At 39.5% G+C, this 17,839-nt stretch overlaps 1 pseudogene; it reads right to left on the bottom strand.

The window, feature by feature from the left end:
- Nucleotides 1-813: 813 nt before the first annotated feature.
- LOC117546365 overlaps nucleotides 814-17,839 on the bottom strand; it is a 45,776-nt pseudogene continuing 28,750 nt past the window's right edge.

Below are 17,839 nucleotides of genomic sequence, written 5' to 3'. Positions count from 1 at the left end.
GTCCATTTTGAATAAATCACATCCACAGGGTACTTTGGAAAAAGTGTATGAACCCCCCGATTTGAACAAAAGCTGATTGAGTTACAGTAGGAGTTAGCACACTTTGTTTAATCAGTGCAACTTTGATATAGAGAAATAACACCAACATTTACACGTTTCTATTCACAAGACGCATCTTCTGAAGTGTGTAAATGTTTAATGGGTGTGATATAAAGCAATAAGAGATTATACATGTTTGTGTGTTATAAGCTTGAGCACATTGTGTTTGTCTAACATTGTGATTTAGATGAAAATCAGATCACATGAATGACCAATTCATGCATGAAACAAGGACATTGAATGGTTCACATATATAAAGTATTAAGTAATGCCACTTGCACCATTTAACCTCTGTAGCTTCCCAATTGGATGTGTGGGCAATTTGACATTTCCTGTGAACACAGAAGAATTAGACAGACGTGTTTTACCTTCAGAACATTAGCATGGTAGCTCCCTGTCTCTGAAGCCTCTGAGTGTTGCTGCAGTCTCCAGGCAGGCCAGCAGCTGTCAGCCACCACAACTATTCCTGTCACGGAGAGCCGAGCCAACTTTCACACTTTAGTTATTTTTTTAGTTCGAGCATCCCTAATGGAATAGAGCGCTGCAGGCTTAAGCAACAGGGAATGCCCCTGTCATTATGTCACTGCATGACACTGTCACACTGTTATCATAGGGATCACAAATATGTTTTACATTTCACCGCCGTGATGAAAGTCATCATGAATCCCTTGCCGCTCGTGAAGTGAGTTTCAAAGAACACACAAACTCATGAAGTAAAATGTAAACCCTCTTTTTTAATGTATCTCCATAGAAACAACTGCCAAAAAACAAACAAAAAATGTTGTCAAGTAAAATAACTGATAATAATAATAATATGTGCACCGTATCACCAGCAGCAGCCAAGATGATAGGTGCGTTCAAAGCCAAACAAATCCAAATACAGGCATACAGTGTTAGAAAAAAGGCTCTCAGAACGCCTTAGAAACAAAACACAATATACAGTGATGTAAAAATCTATACAGAGACAAAAATGAAATGTAAGAGATTGTCCTGTCGGGGTCATAATGTACAAATAGATGTTCGAGCTCATTCCATACAGTACACATACATATGCACTTTAAAGGCTCCTCCTTGATTTGTCAACACCTATTTCACAGAGCAGCTTAAAAACAGCTCCACAGTGACTGATATCATGCAACAAATAACCCGGGTTCAATTTCAAATTTGGGCCAATTATAGTTTAGCCTACAAAAACATTCCTGATACAACAAGACTGTCACATTCTCTTCCCAGTTCCCCTCAGAAACATTTCATCTGCCCATTCTTTCTGTGTCCTTCTCTAACAATACAAACCTCCTTAAGATCAGACCTGAGTGAAGCATGATGTTAGTAGCGTCTGCTTTAAACTGAACAACTCCCAAACTCCAGCAAAGAAAGCAAAAGATAACAAAAACAGTATTAGGAAGATTATCATGATATGTTTAAGCTTCTTGCTGTAGAGTGGGTCTAATGCAGATTTGAGATCAGAATACCATCCCGCTGCATGCTAACTGTGATTTAATAGAGTGGGGCAGGAATGAGCATGAGTTAGCATTTGACCACTTCCAGTTCCCTCCTCTCATAGTTAACGCTTTTTTTACCTCAACATAAAATAAGTCAGTAAATACCCCAGTGTTGAATGTCCCAAGTTTCTATGTGTGATTAAAACAACACTTGTTAGCAGTTGCTAAATACTAAACTTCATCACACCCAACCGCCTTTAGCTTAGCGGTGGTGACACGGCCGCAATGTAGCAGGTGTATAGCCTGACGTTAGCACTTTACTTCTGGTAATTTCATTTATGCTTCAAAAAGCTTAAAAGAGCTGTAACAAGTTACTAAAATAGACTACATCGAATCATAACGCCGAACATTAGCTGCTTTTAGCTTAGCAGTGGTGACTCGCAGCCATGTGGCGGTGATGTAGTTCCTTTATATCCTAGCTTTCACTTCTGGCGATTGCATTTAAGCTTCAAAAATCATAAAATTGAGGATATATGTGAAAATGATCCTGATGAACAAAATGTGTATCATAAATGTGTTTTTGCAGAAGACCCTAGTTTCTGCATTTTCCAAAATCCAATTTCCCTTCCCTTTTGTTGAGTGAGTTCTTGTGATGCTAACTTCCAGGTCGGCCTCAATAAATACACGTCATCACTGCACCACTCTACACCATCACATTGGTTATTTCCACCTGTAAGTTCAGGCGATCTTCAAGAAGCTTCACCAGAAGTCACAACTCTACACCATATCTGCTCACTATGTCTGCACATTATCTCAGAACTCTGTTCCTTCCATCTACTGTAACCCTTTTCCAAAGAAAAAGAAGACCTTTAAAATACATTTAATTGAACATATGTGATTTGTAAAATCTATAGGCTATTTCCCACTCAATGGCTTTTAAATTCATTCATTATTTTTAAAAAGTGTCTCGTCCTGCTGATAAGTCACTCCAAAGTGAAAACCAGCCTTGATAAAAAGCTGTCAACTCGGATCTCTTAGACCCTAAAACCGGGAACCGAAAATCGAAATCTTAAATACATATGAAAGGAAATTTACAGATTTACAAAAGCTCCACTTATTTAGTGAAAACACTATTTAAGACCTCATGGGAAATGTATTGCTTTTGTAGAGGGTCCGCCACAATTTGATGGCCTGTTTAATCTAGGACACACATCAACTATTTAAAAAGAAAATCCACTTATTTTCAAAAGATCCAATTGTTTTTTTAGAGCCACCGGGGACGCTATGTGCATGTAGTAACACATTTCTTATCTCATTTGTATGGTATATCAAATAAATCAATGTTTGTTCTCACTTGGCTGATCTTTGAGTACAGGGTGGTAGCTGTACTCTCAAGATTATTTGAACGAGTTTATTATAGACTTTGAGCTATTTACTATTTATTATTCGGAGTATCTGTGTTATTATCAAACATGGAGATGGTGGACCGCACTAAATTCCCAGTGCTTGAATGAAGAAGACGCATGTTTCTGATGTTCTCAAACAATGGAAATGGAGCTTTTTAAATAAAACGTTTTAAAAGCATCATTTAGCAAACAAGTTTCCCACAGTGTCTTTACCTTCTGCAATCCATACCAAACTCTGAATCCTAATCACACACACACAATATATTCTACTCTGACGTCCAATCTAACTAAACACAACCAGCCGATATCTGCATGCTAAACTCAGAACCACAATGTTATCAGGGTGGACACAGATTTAAGACGATGATTTTTCTCCAAAAGTAAACTTATTTAAGAGTTCAAATAAATTATCTTCATCAAAATATATAAATATGTTTTCGGTGCGGCGTCATGCGTGTTAGAAGTGGATGATTTCAAAGGGCAAACTCTTTATGTTGAAAGCACCAATCACACACCAGCAGCTTAGAATAAATTAAAAACATGAAAACCATAACTCATAAAGATCTTAAGGCCCATCTGAAATGCAGACGCCAAACAAAGTGAAAGCTAACCTCGCTCTCGGCTACTACGGTTACATTTACAGGATTATAGCATGGCCAGAGACAACAATTACTGTTATCATATCACTAATCAGACAACAAATAAAATGTAAATCATTTAACCAAAAATGTGATTGCAATTAATTATGCAAAATAAAGCATCTTGTTACAGTTATAACTGAATGCAAAATGTAAGTAATAAAAACATCCAAACAAGATATTTCAAGCCCATAATTTACTAATTATTTTATGAAAAGTTCCCTAGTAAGAAGTATAACTTTATGCATCATTTTAGTAATTTACAAACCCATAAAATAAAGCGTATAGACATGTAGACATTTTAGCTTGCTGTAATATATTGAATATTTAACAATATCTGAAAATGAATCATGAGGCAATTGTTACTCAGAACAGGTATCATGATCAAATCAGTGATACAAATACATGAAATATTAGACACCTACTGTTAATCATTATTCAGCTCTGCTAGCAAACATTATTTTATTGGTAAAAGCTGCATATTTTCCCATCAAAATATGAATAAATAAATAATATGTTTTCAGCCTCAGGGCTCTGTGGCTGAATATAAGCTGTAACGGAAAACAACCTAAGGAAAGCAGTTCATTCTTCAAAGGGCTGATTACTATTGTGATTATGAGTCTGTGTTATTAAAATCCTATGTCTTTGCACTAGTTAAAATGTTAATACTGCAAAATAACCACTGTGAGTGACAGAGGCACCTACACTAACTCTGTAGAAACTGTATGACATAAGAGAAATCCTTTACATCAATTAAAAAATATTTCCCTAAAAATGATTTGAACATGATTCTAAAATGATAAAATAACTTTTAATATACTGTGGAGTATGATATATGAAATAAAATGAAACAAAAAAGAGTATGAGCTGCAGCACTTGATGACATGTTGGAAGTATGGGACACATTCCACTTTGTGCTCTGTAGTGTCAGGAAGAATTCAATATGTATGTATCTGTCCGTCCATCGGTCCTGATTCAAACCACAGCAGACTACAAATACCAACAGGGAATTTTACATTCCAAGTATTGGTGTGCCTCTTTATCTAAGGACCTCGTGATAACAGGAGGTGAATCTAAATGTAGGAAATAGGGCGTCATTAATGGGGCCACATCCTGCTAAAACGATGGGAACACAGCGATGTTATCCTTTGCAGCCCATGTACATGCACAAACACCTATAGAACACACTACAGGAAAGGGAAAACCCCCAAAGCACAATAGGGCCTCTGATCCGATATGGTGCTATACAGCTACCATTCTCCATGTTTGATCATAAGGATTAAATGAGGCAATGTAATGAGGGAACATAAATAAAATAAACATAAACAAATATTTAGTGAAGACCATGTCAAAAGGAGTCTTTCATCTGTACAATTAAAGACTCTTCAATGCACCATGGAGCAATCGGGTTTGCAAAATGTTATACCCCTCTGATTGTCTGATTTTCGAATGTATATATATATATTTATATATATATATAGGAAGACAAATAAATATGAATATAAAACAGCAGGCAGGCCCCACGGAAACAGATCAAAACAGATATGAACTGATCGATTGACAGACTGTTAGAAATAGAGCCCCTCTCCCAGGACATGGCCAGGGGAGAATCAGCCGAGCGTTTCACATTCCTGCCTGGGCCTCCTCACCCACCACCACGTCACTCTGTATATAGTAAGGCAGCTGTCGGCTTCCATCAGCTCAAAGTGCATCTCTGAACATACCCAGTCGGAACACATACACCCACGCAAGCACACAAAAAGTCACACACATGCCCACACACACACAAAGCAGAAGCAGACGTGAAATACACTGAGATATCTACCAGCTTGGTTTCCATCCAAAGACTTTTGTGTGGATTTTTATGTAAGAGTAGAAGTTTAACAAAAGTTCCTCATCCATCGCAACAACTTTTCCATGCTCACTGAAGATAGTTTGGCAGCGTTGACTGAATCAGAAATAAAGGCTCCGGTGAAGAGCTCAATTAAAGTGTACTACAGCTCCAAATTGGCTTTCTGATTTCAACAATCTGTTCTAAATATATTGTCCATCCGGAAGTATCTGATGGTAGTTCAATTGACTGAAAGCATGGCCTACGCCCAACATGGCATTCATTTCAAAGTAACACCGTAAGTCGCTCTGTGTTTCTGGATGATCAAACTAATTCTCTTTTTATTTTAGCATTTATCCACATTTTTCTGAAAAGTTGGATGGAAATGGAGCTACAGACAGATGAGCACACACCCACCCACACACACACACACACACACACACGCGCACGTGCACGCACACGCACACACACACACCCACACCCACGCACACACGCACACACACCCACACAAACACACACACACACACACACACACACACACACACACACACACACACACACACACACACACACACACACACACACACACACACACACACACACACACACACACACACACACACACATGCCAGGCGTCTCACGCTCACTCACTTTCACGCCAATCTCCAGACGCTCCTGTTATTGCTAAACCTGATAAAGAATCCATAGTTGGGAGCTCAGGGGCCCTTTTTTCAAAACCAGTAACTGCTTGCTTCAGCTTTCACTGCACTCTAAGTGGAGTCACAAATCATCGCCAGTCCAATCAAGTTGGACTTCAGCACCAAAGACAGTCATTCAGTCCATCCAGAGAGGGGGGGCTGGGGGTGGAGGTAGTGGAGGTTTCATCTTTCTTTCTCTCTAATTTTTCCTCTCTCTCGCCTCCACGTGTTCCCCCCCCCCACGCGTCTTCTCCACCTTCACTCGTCTATTTCCAGTCCTCCGTTTTGCCCGTGTCTGCTGTTCTGAGGGGCGCCATTGTTGTAGAAGGCCCCTTTGGCTGATGGAGAGTTAGCGACCTGGGCATTTGGATGAGTCCACTGCAGGGTTCAGAAGAGTTGGGATTAGGGATAAATGTTATTGAATGACACATTGTAACTACACACATAATATATTAACCTGTTTAGCCCTGAGCCTGTTTTTCAGGTCTCAGGCTTGAAAATGACATTCCCAGAACAAATGCCCCTTCTAAAAGGGGTAAATTAATAATCTTTTTTCTCGAAGCAATGATAAACCTGTGAGTTGGATGTAGAAAAGTCAGAATCAATATATCATTTCTTTATTTTAAAGTAAATTCAGATTGAACATAGTAAAACAATGTAAATTGTAGTGTCCGTCCGTTGGGTAGATTTTCCATATCTATGGACCCCTCGGTCGATGTTGATGATTGACATCTCTTTTTAACCGTTAGAGCCAATAAAATCGAAGGGAAGTTCCTAAAATACATCTAAATATTACCCATTGGTGAATGAGTGATCCAGAATGCCCCGGAACCGGAAGCTGTCAAACACTCTGGTAGCTCTCATAGCAACTATATATGAAAACTCCGTTATTGACATAAATATGAAGATGGATTATCAGTAATCATTTCAGACACATTGGATTAACCTATGGATTAACCTTCAGCAGCGTTTTTATCGTTTTAATGCCATTGAACACAGCTTTTGATCAGAACAACAGCATAGGTAAGATAATGTCCTGTTTTTGCTCCGTAAAGCTCTGTGTTGTGATGTCTGTGTTTGCTTCCCCTGTCGCGAGTTCCGATCACTCAGTGATGATACTTATACCCCTAGAATCTGTGGAATCTCAGCTTGCTAATCGATATCTTGTTGTGCAGATCTGATATGTAATAAAGGTATACCTAGAGTTCTGTGCTAAGTGTGTTAGCATTCGCTCAGGGCTCATTTAGACGCTTCTTGTGAGACTGTTTTGTTTCGGTAAAGATGGTTTCTTATCGTCTGATAGCTGAGTTTCTTCCCGTTAAATGGGTATGACACATTAATAGGTTTGTAAATGTTAAGAAACCCTGAGACACAATTTCGTGAAAAAAAACCCGCAGCCCCCGCAGGCGGGGGCCTCCGTGTTGAACAGGTTAAAGCTAGAGTCTGTTATCTATATATAAGAAGCGCTTTATAAACAAGTCCAATCATTTAAATCAGACCTGACATAATGACTGCTGTGCATGAGGCAAGTTAAATATCATTAAGTTTGTATGCAGATATTAAGAGCAATACAGTGGTGCAGGAATGAGTCCTAAAACCTTGACATAAGTTAGCATTTTACCACTTCCAGTTCCCTTGTCTCTAAGTCCAGAGTTTTTAAACATGTTTTCGATAAAATGCCTAAAATAAGGTTTGTGGTTAACACAAGCTTACGAGATTTGTATGTTCTACCACATAACATACATCAGTAAATACCCAACTGTTGAATGTCATCAAGACATGTATTAGCATACATTAGCAGCCTTTAGCTTAGCAGAGGTGATGCGCAGCTATTCCACTCATAGCTCATTTAAAGCCTAAAGTGGTGTTAATAAGTCAAAACTATCCTTGTTTAGCAAATATCTTGTTCTCTGTAATATTCCACAAACCAATGGAAAAAGAACACTGTTTTTGCCCTTGTGATGCTAACTTCCATGTCGGCCGACAGAAAAACGTTATCACTGAACCGCTCTTCACACAACAGTTAAAACAAAAGAGGAAAAGTGTAAGAGGAGAATGAGAATAAATCATTTGTGTCTCAACATCTTCTAACCTAAACGGTTAACACCAGCATGTCATCTGGCTTATTAACTAGCAATATCACATAAAAAAGTGTGTGGGGTTACAGGATTTGTTAAAAAGCCACTATCACAACTAGCACACCCAGTGTGGAGCTTTGGAAGCTCCTAGAAGTTTATACTCCAGCAGAGATAGGGCTGCATTTTTGCCAAAACCATAAACTAGCCGTTCTCGTGTAATATAAAAGTGAAACTTATGTATGAAAGCTAAATCATTTCTCCTTACATTTTATATGTCAGATAGTTAGACAAACTTAACAGTCAACTATTTTTGAAATGTTTATATTTTATAATTGTTTATTTACTACTCTTTTACATTTCTAATGATGGTCAATGCCTTGTTTTTTTTATGCTGCTGTAACTTCCACATTTGGATTAATAAAGTATATCTTATCTTATACGTTTAAAACACCAACTAGCTCTGCACTGCACTTATTAGCTAGCTACAGCTACATGCCGGCGAGGGAATGCATTGTTGTTGGAAATGAGAAGCCTGCCTTATCTACCTTTGTATGATATCAATGTTGCTTTAATCAACAAGTGATATCATAAGTAAGAACGGTCATATGTTATAGGAAGATGTGAGAAGACAGCAAAGAAACAATCACTGAGTGCAAGTCAGCAAAAATTGAATTTAGGTAGAAGCATGTTGATGTCTCTTTTTACTGCCAAACATACAGCTTAGGTTCTTCATTAAAAAGAAACAACTTATAATTTGGAGAGAATATGAACAATGTATACATACCACATTGCATTAAACATTCACCTGATTTTGAATTGTTTAAAATGATTCACATAACACAGAACCATTCATAAACTAACCACGACCACAGTTCCAGTTCATGTTCAGTTTTAGTCCTAAGCAGATTGTCTTTAGAACTTTTAGTAAACTCTTACCTGGGTTCAGATGTGGTCAGGTGAGGAAATGGACAAAAATGATTGCAAGGCCTACATTCAACAGCATCACTAAAGCCACCAAGATAGAGTTCGGGCCCTGTGAAGACACACAAAGAGGTTATGTTGCATTATGTGTACTGGATGAAGCAATGCTAGTTTAACACATACTGTATGGAACACAAACACACACATGTAGTGAATGTTTGATAACCTTAAGCAGCGTTTTCTAATAAATTAGCTCTCATAAAGTGCCTCTAATTGCCCAACTGGCTAACAAACTACGTTGCTGATTGGCTGGTTAACACAGGGCAGTAAGCAATTTAAGAATATTGTTCATTTTGTACCATATGTGTGTAATTCTCCAATATTTTCGCTTTTTTTTTCTAACGAGGGGTTTACAGCACTCTGACTGATATTAGAAAAACAATTTTTTTTCACAGTCTACACCTTTTGTCTACAATCCTATGAAAGAAAGGTTTTAGATATAAGAAGCATACAGAAAACCTATTATAATATCAAGGGAGGCTGTGGCTCAGTGGGTAGTGTGCTGGACTTAGAATCAGGGGATAGCAAGTTCGAGTCCCACTGGAGTCAGCATGTCGTTGTGTCCCTGGGCAAGACACTTCACCCCAAATTGCTCCTGTGGGGATTGTCCACAGTACTGAATGTATGTAAGTTGCTTTGGATAAAAGCATCTAAAAAATGACAAGTAAATATTGAATTAAGATTATAATGTGTTTTTGATAAGGTATACAATTGTGTTTATTAAAATTAAATATTGCCCCTATGGCTCTACTTTTTGAATCTACAATCGCTCCATGTTGGGCTTCATGCACCACAGGGCAACTCTCATAGGAACGAACGGGTCCCCAACTCCGATGCTGATCCAGATCTCTTTGTACATCCATGGGTTTCCCCCAGCGGGTATGAAACAATGCACTCAATCTGCAAATCTGAATCAAACATGTAGTAACTTTATCTAACTCACCGACTCCTCCTCTACAATTTCAGGAACTATTTCCATACTAGCTTTCTTGGTTTCTGCAAGGCTCTTTGGTCTGGTTGATTCCTGTCTTTTTGGCTTGGGGGGCTCTGGTGCTTTTGTGTTCTCTTTCGGTGGAGTTGGTGAAGGGGTTAGGGTGGGTGGGGGTTTTGGTGCTGAAGTCCAAAGTGGTTTGGCGGGGGGTGGCAAGCGTGCAAGGCTTGACGGGTGAAGGTCGTCCTCCACACCAGTTGGTTCTTCGGGGGGCGGGATCTTGACATCTGCCTTGACATAGTAACCATGGTACTGGGAGTGAATCTGCCCGTTGCTAGGTTTACCGCCACCTGCTGATGTTACAACTGGTTTGACTACTGGAGGAGCCTCCTGTTGCCTCACTTCCTGTTTGAGAGATAGTTTTGAGGCTGCCTTTGTTATGCCTGCCAAATAGAATAATGGAAAAGAGAAAATAATGGTTAACCAAAGAAACGACAAACACTGTGTTGGTTGGTAGCTGTGTTGTAAGATGATTGCAGGGTAACCGGTTTGAACCTTGTTCATCTTGTCCATGTCATTTGGAAACACACTTAACAAAAATTGCTTTTGATGGTCAGGCCAATGTGTTGCATTGTAACACTGCCCTCTGTGTGTTTGAATGTGTGTTAAAGAATGAATGGGAGTCGAAAATTGCTAATAATTTATTATAGTAAATAAAATCTGTCCATTTCTGATCACCAGTAAATTGTGAGCCATTACGACCTATTGTAGCTGTTAATAATATCCCGAAAAAGTGCAAAGTAACAATAAACTGATGAAGAAGGGACTATCCCGTACTTTATACTCAATTTGCCTGCTTTCTGAGTCAGGTACTGCAAAAACTGCTGGTTGCATTGTTTCTGCAGTATTCACAGTTTATTTTCCAACTTAAATATATGTTGTATGTGTGTGAACTTAGGAGGGGGAACATCTGTGTTGTAAAATGATCAAGACATGTACCATGTTAACTTGCTGACTGTTAATTGTATCATGAGAAAGACAGGCTGGTCAAATGAAACAAGAAGTTGTTTACCTGCTGTCACAGTTAGTGGAGTGACTGCGGCGGGACTTTTACTGCTAAAAATTGTACTTTTTACAGCAATAGGTGAAGGAGTGGGGCTGGGAACTGGGCTTGAAGATGGAGACTGGTCGGGTGTTGTGCCCTTCCGGTAGAAATGAGGGCTCCCTGTTGGAGATTTCTCCTTTTTCTCCACAGGAACCTCCTTCACCTCTATTGGCTCATTATACTTCTGCCGTATGTAGTCAGGGCCTGAAATCACATAAGATTTAAGAAAGGTTTTAACACACAGAAACATATTACTAAAGCAATTTATATATATATGTAGTTAAATACAACAGTGAACATTTCCCATGAAAAACATCCCTTTTTTTTGTTTATAACAGCTTGGGTCTTTTTTTAGCAGACCATCATGTCCATCTCTTGTGATAACATTTTACTCATCCAAATCATTGTTGAGATCTGGGGCTAAAGTTACATTACAGAAATGTAGGATAATCAAGAAATTTCACAGGTTTAAAAGATTATTTAAAGCACTCTTTGAAGTAAAAAATACACAACCTGTCTGACCATCTGAGTATTCATGTTTCTTCATCTGCTGGACAGTACAGTTTAATATTACTGATACAGTTTGAAACACTCTATAATGTAATTTCATTTAATAATTATGCCTTCAAATCTCATAAAATGGGAAGATAACATCATCAGGAAATGTTAAAACCCCCCAAAAAACAATCATTAAATAACCAATAATTTTCCTGATGTCGAAAAAAACTTTTTTGGTAATATTTTGATTTACGAGTGGGTCTTTTATTTAATATTTATCATGTAGATGTTAAAGAAAAGAGGTCCCTAAGATAGAGCCTTGAGGAACCCCCTCATCACATCTGTCTGCTTAGATCTGCAATTACATTTAAAAAAAATATTTCCCCATATTCTTTAAGTAAGATTCAAAGGTAAGGGGCCAAAATTCAGTATTTCAGTTGATATAGCTATATGTTGGGGTCGACTGTGTCCAAGGCAGCACAAATATACTATATACTAAATAAACACTACACAATAGTAGTCCAATAATAATACTGAGATTCCGCCAATGTCTGTGTGGACGTCATGAAAGACCTTAACAAGAGCAGTCCTAATATTGTGGTGTGGTAAAAATTCTGACTGGAAGATATCAAAACAGTTATTTAGTTCTAATTCGTTGTTCAGCTGCTAAAAATAAAATAGACAGAAATAGGAACTTTGATATGTTCCTAACATTTTTCAAGACCAATGGGAATACTATTTGTAAAAGATCATGCAATTTGCAACATTTTTGAAAAAGCCCAATAGAGTTCTTAATTTTTGTGTTTTAAGAAGTTAAGAATATGTAGATTAGACCTGAATTGAAAGATTTTAACCAGAGCCAAGGGGTACAAAAAAAGTAGCAGGTATTTGGAACTATCTACTATTTTGCTAATGGAAATGTTATGAAGAACTATTTGAGGTCAGAGGTCATATATCCTGTACAACCCCCCCTGCAAATGCTCTTTGGGTATTGTCGTCACTCACATTAGCGTTAGTCTAAGGTTCTAGCTAAGCGTAGCGTATGGGAGCATCATAGCTTAATACTAGCTATGGTATAACCCTTCAAATAGTTTCCTCTTCTTTGGCACTACAAATGATCCCTTAGTCATCAGTAAAAACAAATTTGAAATTGTCTCAGAAACCACTGCCTTTATTTCTAGAGACAGAGTTGAAACGGGGCAAATGGTCCCAAGACCGATCCGAACCCTGGTCCTCCACTTGAGGATCAACCCCAGTAAATGCGCCTCCAGCTCTACCAATTGAGCTATACTTTTATCTTTGATCAAGCTGTTGTTAAAATAACTGTACATTTTGTCCCGGGACAACAGAGTTGAGTTGGCTAAGTAATGAAACCGGGACATCCAGAGAAAACTAAATGTTGTAAACTGAAATAACAAATCAAATAAAGAACCCCATTATCACAAGAAAGGGATTCCTATCCTGAGATAATCAATACTTTATCATGGTTGTGACCTCGGCTTCAATACAAATCACTGTAGTAAGGCAGCGGTCCTTCCAAATGCCATAATTGCCTCTCGCAAGTCATTATTTTCAATGCTGTTTATTGCTAAATAAATAGTTTTGTTTTTTTTTAAAGCAATGTTTTTTAAATTGTGACCTGTGATGCGAAATGGATGCAAGTACTATACCGCATTCAAAAACAGAACCACATGACGGTAATTTCTGTATCCTACTAATTTAAACAATGTTACACATTCTGCTTTCTGTAACATTATTGACAGAATTACGTGTACTGTGCTGTTGTTGTACTGTACCTGGCTGATGGAAGTTTGGAGAGAGCTCTCTGGCCACGGTTCTGGCAATATCAGAGTCCTGCCCGGCTGACTGAGCCGCCTGGTCTGCAGAGTCTGCTTTGGCCCGGGCATGGGCTGTCCTGCAGAAACACACAATTAACAAACATAGGCTCAGTTACTTGAATGGTAAACTTCCCCATTTTGCTAGAATTGAATATATGTCTGAACAAAGATTTCTGTATATTGGATAAGAATACTACCAAGTGTTAAAGTGTGTTTGTGTGTAAGCTGCTGCCTGGGAAGCTTAACGATGTGTTGTTCTACAAATATTTAGTGATGTTTATGTCAACACAATGCTTATTTACGAAATATTCAAGTATTAGGTTTTCTGTATTTATCATTATTATTATTATTATATTATATCATTGTTATTTTCAATGCATTTACTCATGTTATTATTAACATAATAACATAGGAAACAGTACCGAAGGAGTGGCAGACCGGGGTGGTGGTTCCCCTTTTCAAAAAGGGGGATCAGAGGGTGTGTGCCAATTACAGAGGCATCACACTACTCAGCCTCCCCGGGAAAGTTTACTCTAAGGTACTCGAAAGGAGGGGAGCGAGAGCTGTGTCCGGGTCCTCGGCAGTAAGTTGGACCCATATCCGGTGAGGGTTGGCCTCCGCCAGGGCTGCGCTTTGCCACGATCCTGTTTGTAATATACATGGGTAGGATTTTGAGGCGTAGTCGTGGGGGAGGGGGTCTGCAGTTCGGTGGACTAAGGATTGCACCACTGCTTTTTGCAGATGATGTGGTTCTAATGGCTTCATCGGTCTGCGACCTTCAGCACTCACTGGATCGGTTCGCAACCGAGTGTGAAGCGGCTGGGATGAGGATCAGCACCTCCAAATCTGAGGCCATGGTTCTCAGCAGGGAACTGATGGACTGTCCACTCCAGGTAGGGAATGAGTCCTTACCCCAAGTGAAGGAGTTCAAGTATCTCGGGGTCTTGTTCTCGAGTGAGGAAACAATGGAGCGTTAGATGGGCCGGAGAATCGGAGCAGCGGGAGCGGTACTGCAGTCGCTTTACCACACCGTTGTGACGAAAAGAGAGCTGAGCCAGAAGGTAAAGCTCTCAATCTACCGGGCCATTTTCGTTCCTACCCTCACCTATGGTCATGAAGGATGGGTCATGACCGAAAGAACGAGATCGCGGATACAAGCGGCCGAGATGGGTTTTCTCCGCAGGGTGGCTGGTGTCTCCCTTAGGGATAAGGTGAGAAGTTCAGTCATCCGGGAGGGACTCGGAGTTGAGCCGCTCCTCCTTCGCGTCGAAAGGAGCCAGTTGAGGTGGTTCGGGCACCTAGTTAGGATGCCACCTGGGCGCCTCCCTAGGGAGGTGTTCCAGGCACGTCCAGCTGGGAAGAGACCAAGGGGTAGACCTAGGACCAGGTGGAGGGATTATATCTCTTCGCTGGCCTGGGAGCGCCTTGGGATCCCCCAGTCAGAGCTGGTTGATGTGGCCAGGGAAAGGAAAGTTTGGGGCTCTGCTGGAACTGCTACCCCCGCGACCCGACCACGGATAAGCGGGAGAAGATGGATGGATGGATTATTAACATAACAGTGGTTATTAGTAATACCATTGTTCTCTATAACTCTCATTTTGTCCTTATTGATATATTTATTTTTGCTTGTCCATTGGCAAGACCATTTATCCTTTTCGTAAAGCAATGCAACTGCTTTTTGTAGTTCAACTATGTACCATTTACATATGCATATTGTCGTAGGAAACTGTCAGTAATTTATCAAGGCTAACCTATACAATACATCAGTGTCGGCTGCTAGCCTTTCGTTAACATAGCATTAACTATGCTATTTTAAAGGTACTGTTTTTCATCAATATATTATAGGTCTCATATATATACAAAACAAGTCTCCGATGTGTTTGGCTCGAAATACCAATCAGATTGTACATTGTAGCATCCCATAAACCCCCCTGTTTCCAAAGTGCTGATTCTCTGTCTGTTACTTTAGATGAAAATAAGGAGCCACTCCCCACGCCCCTCTGAGAGACATTTGGTTAAAAAGAACACAATGGTGCTCAAGAAGGAGATTGAGGTGATAATGTGGGGGCGGGGGGGGTTACCTTGGTTGCTGATTGGCTAATGGTTACACAAGACAAAACATCCTTATGACATCATAAAGTGGCCAAAATCTGATCGGCTCATTTTCAGACAGGTTTTTATAGAAATGGATGAGGACATACAGTGAGAGAATCTTTATGAAATTTTTGCTGAAACTTTCAGAATCTCTTTACACACAGGAGACACATGTTTATATATAAAATACATGAACAAGTATATTTTACATAATAGGTTACCTTTAATGAAAGGATCCAAAGCTGACAAGGTTTTTGGAAACATGCACTCCCCTAAACTGTTGAAAAGGGTTACAAACCAGGATTGATTACCCTCACTCAAGCTATCTATGATTATGTACATATAATTATAATATTCAGCAGAACTATTCATACACCAGTGAAATCAAAAAGAAGATCAGCCTAGATCTACAACAGACACCAAAGCAGGGGAGCTAGAGTCCAAAGGTCGGCCATGTCGTCACCAGAGTTCTGAGCGTTCTTCCACACTGACCAAGGAGGATACCAGATAAAGCACACTACTCTGGGACTGTGAGTGTGTGTGTGTGTGTGTAGCTCAGGGGGGGATGTCAGCTGTTGATAAGCGTTGTCCATCTTGGCCTTATTTAGACAAGCACTACTTCTGACGCACATAAAGGCCTACACGCACGCACGCACGCGCACACACGCACACACACACACACACACCACACACACACACACACACACACACACACACACACACACACACACACACACACACCACACACACACACACACACACACACACACACACACACACACACAAGAATGTGCCTACTTGCTTCTCTCCCTTCAGCCCACACAGCTACTCTTTCTCTCTCTCTGTATTATCACTGTGTTCCCACAATCTTTTCCTGCCTAAATAAATTAATATTAATGTTTATTCGTTTGAAAATGTCAATAACAATTTCGACAAAGCATCAAAATAACAATGGTCCAAATAATCGTACAGCACCGAATAAAAGTGATACAAACATTAACATGACAAAAAGACAATATTTCCTTTTTTTGAAAAATAAATGTTCTTTAAGGAATTGCGTCTGTGTTGAACGGTAACCCCATATTCAGCTTTCTGCTGGCTGCCAGGACCGTACTTAGTTAGGATGTGTCTCTGCTTTCTATCCCTCACAGAGAGACTACCAATTCATTCATTCTATTTTTAGGGCTGGATGACATTGTAATCTACTCTTGCTTTAGGATTCTTCTTGCTAATGATCTCAATAGTTTCCCCTACATTGCGTTATTGTTAGTTTTACTCTGATTGGCGTTAGGACAGCAGTGTTGTGAGGCTGCTTATAGTGTGTCTGAGAGGGAGCAGCATAGAGGACTCTTTTCTGGGCTCAGCTCTGGACTGTGGAGGGTTGATTTTCAGGTGGGCTCTCTTGTGAATGTAATTATCAATGGGTATCTATGTAATACTGCTCTAAATGCATTTGTTGGTATAACATACATACATAACATACATACATAACGTCTATGATCAATTTTCTTTATATATCCAGGGTCGGGTTGGGGGGACAGCAGGCTAACAAGGTAATTCTAGATTGTCCTCTACCCAGTAATATTTTCCATCTCTTCCCGGGTAACCCCAAAGTGATACTTAGCCAGACAAGATATATCATCTGTCCAGTGTGTTCTGGGTCTAACCCGGGGCCTCTTACCAGTTGGGCGTGCCCAGAAAATCTCTAAAAGGATATGCACAGGAGGAATCAATGGCCACTAGCTGAGATAAGCCTACGTAGGAACTTTATTTTGGCTTCTTGTATTCATAATCTCAATGTAAAGATCCCTCTTTCAGGATGGAAACTCCTGCAAAATATGTTGTGTATACAGAATTAACAACCTAATAACATTACAACATAGACAGACCATTTGATTCAAAATATAATGTAAACATATATAAAAAGATTGTTCTAGGGAGGATGTCAAACAATTTCCATTCCCCGCCAACAATAAGCGTCAAGCATGATGCCACCGGATGTATTTTGAAAATATTTTCTTTAAATCAAGGGAAATCTACTGGAGCATTTAAATATAGCACGAAAAAATATATTCCAATCAGTTATGCCCTGGGTTTAATCAAATGTGTGGTTTACCTTTTAATGCTGCTGAGTTGTGATTGCAATGATCTCCTTTATACTCATACATTTTTTATACTTGGAATGGCACCTCATCTAGAC

The sequence above is a fragment of the Gymnodraco acuticeps genome, unplaced genomic scaffold (assembly GCF_902827175.1).
Source record: "Gymnodraco acuticeps unplaced genomic scaffold, fGymAcu1.1, whole genome shotgun sequence".
Lineage (NCBI taxonomy): Eukaryota > Metazoa > Chordata > Actinopteri > Perciformes > Bathydraconidae > Gymnodraco > Gymnodraco acuticeps.
This window is presented reverse-complemented; position numbering and strand designations above follow the sequence as displayed.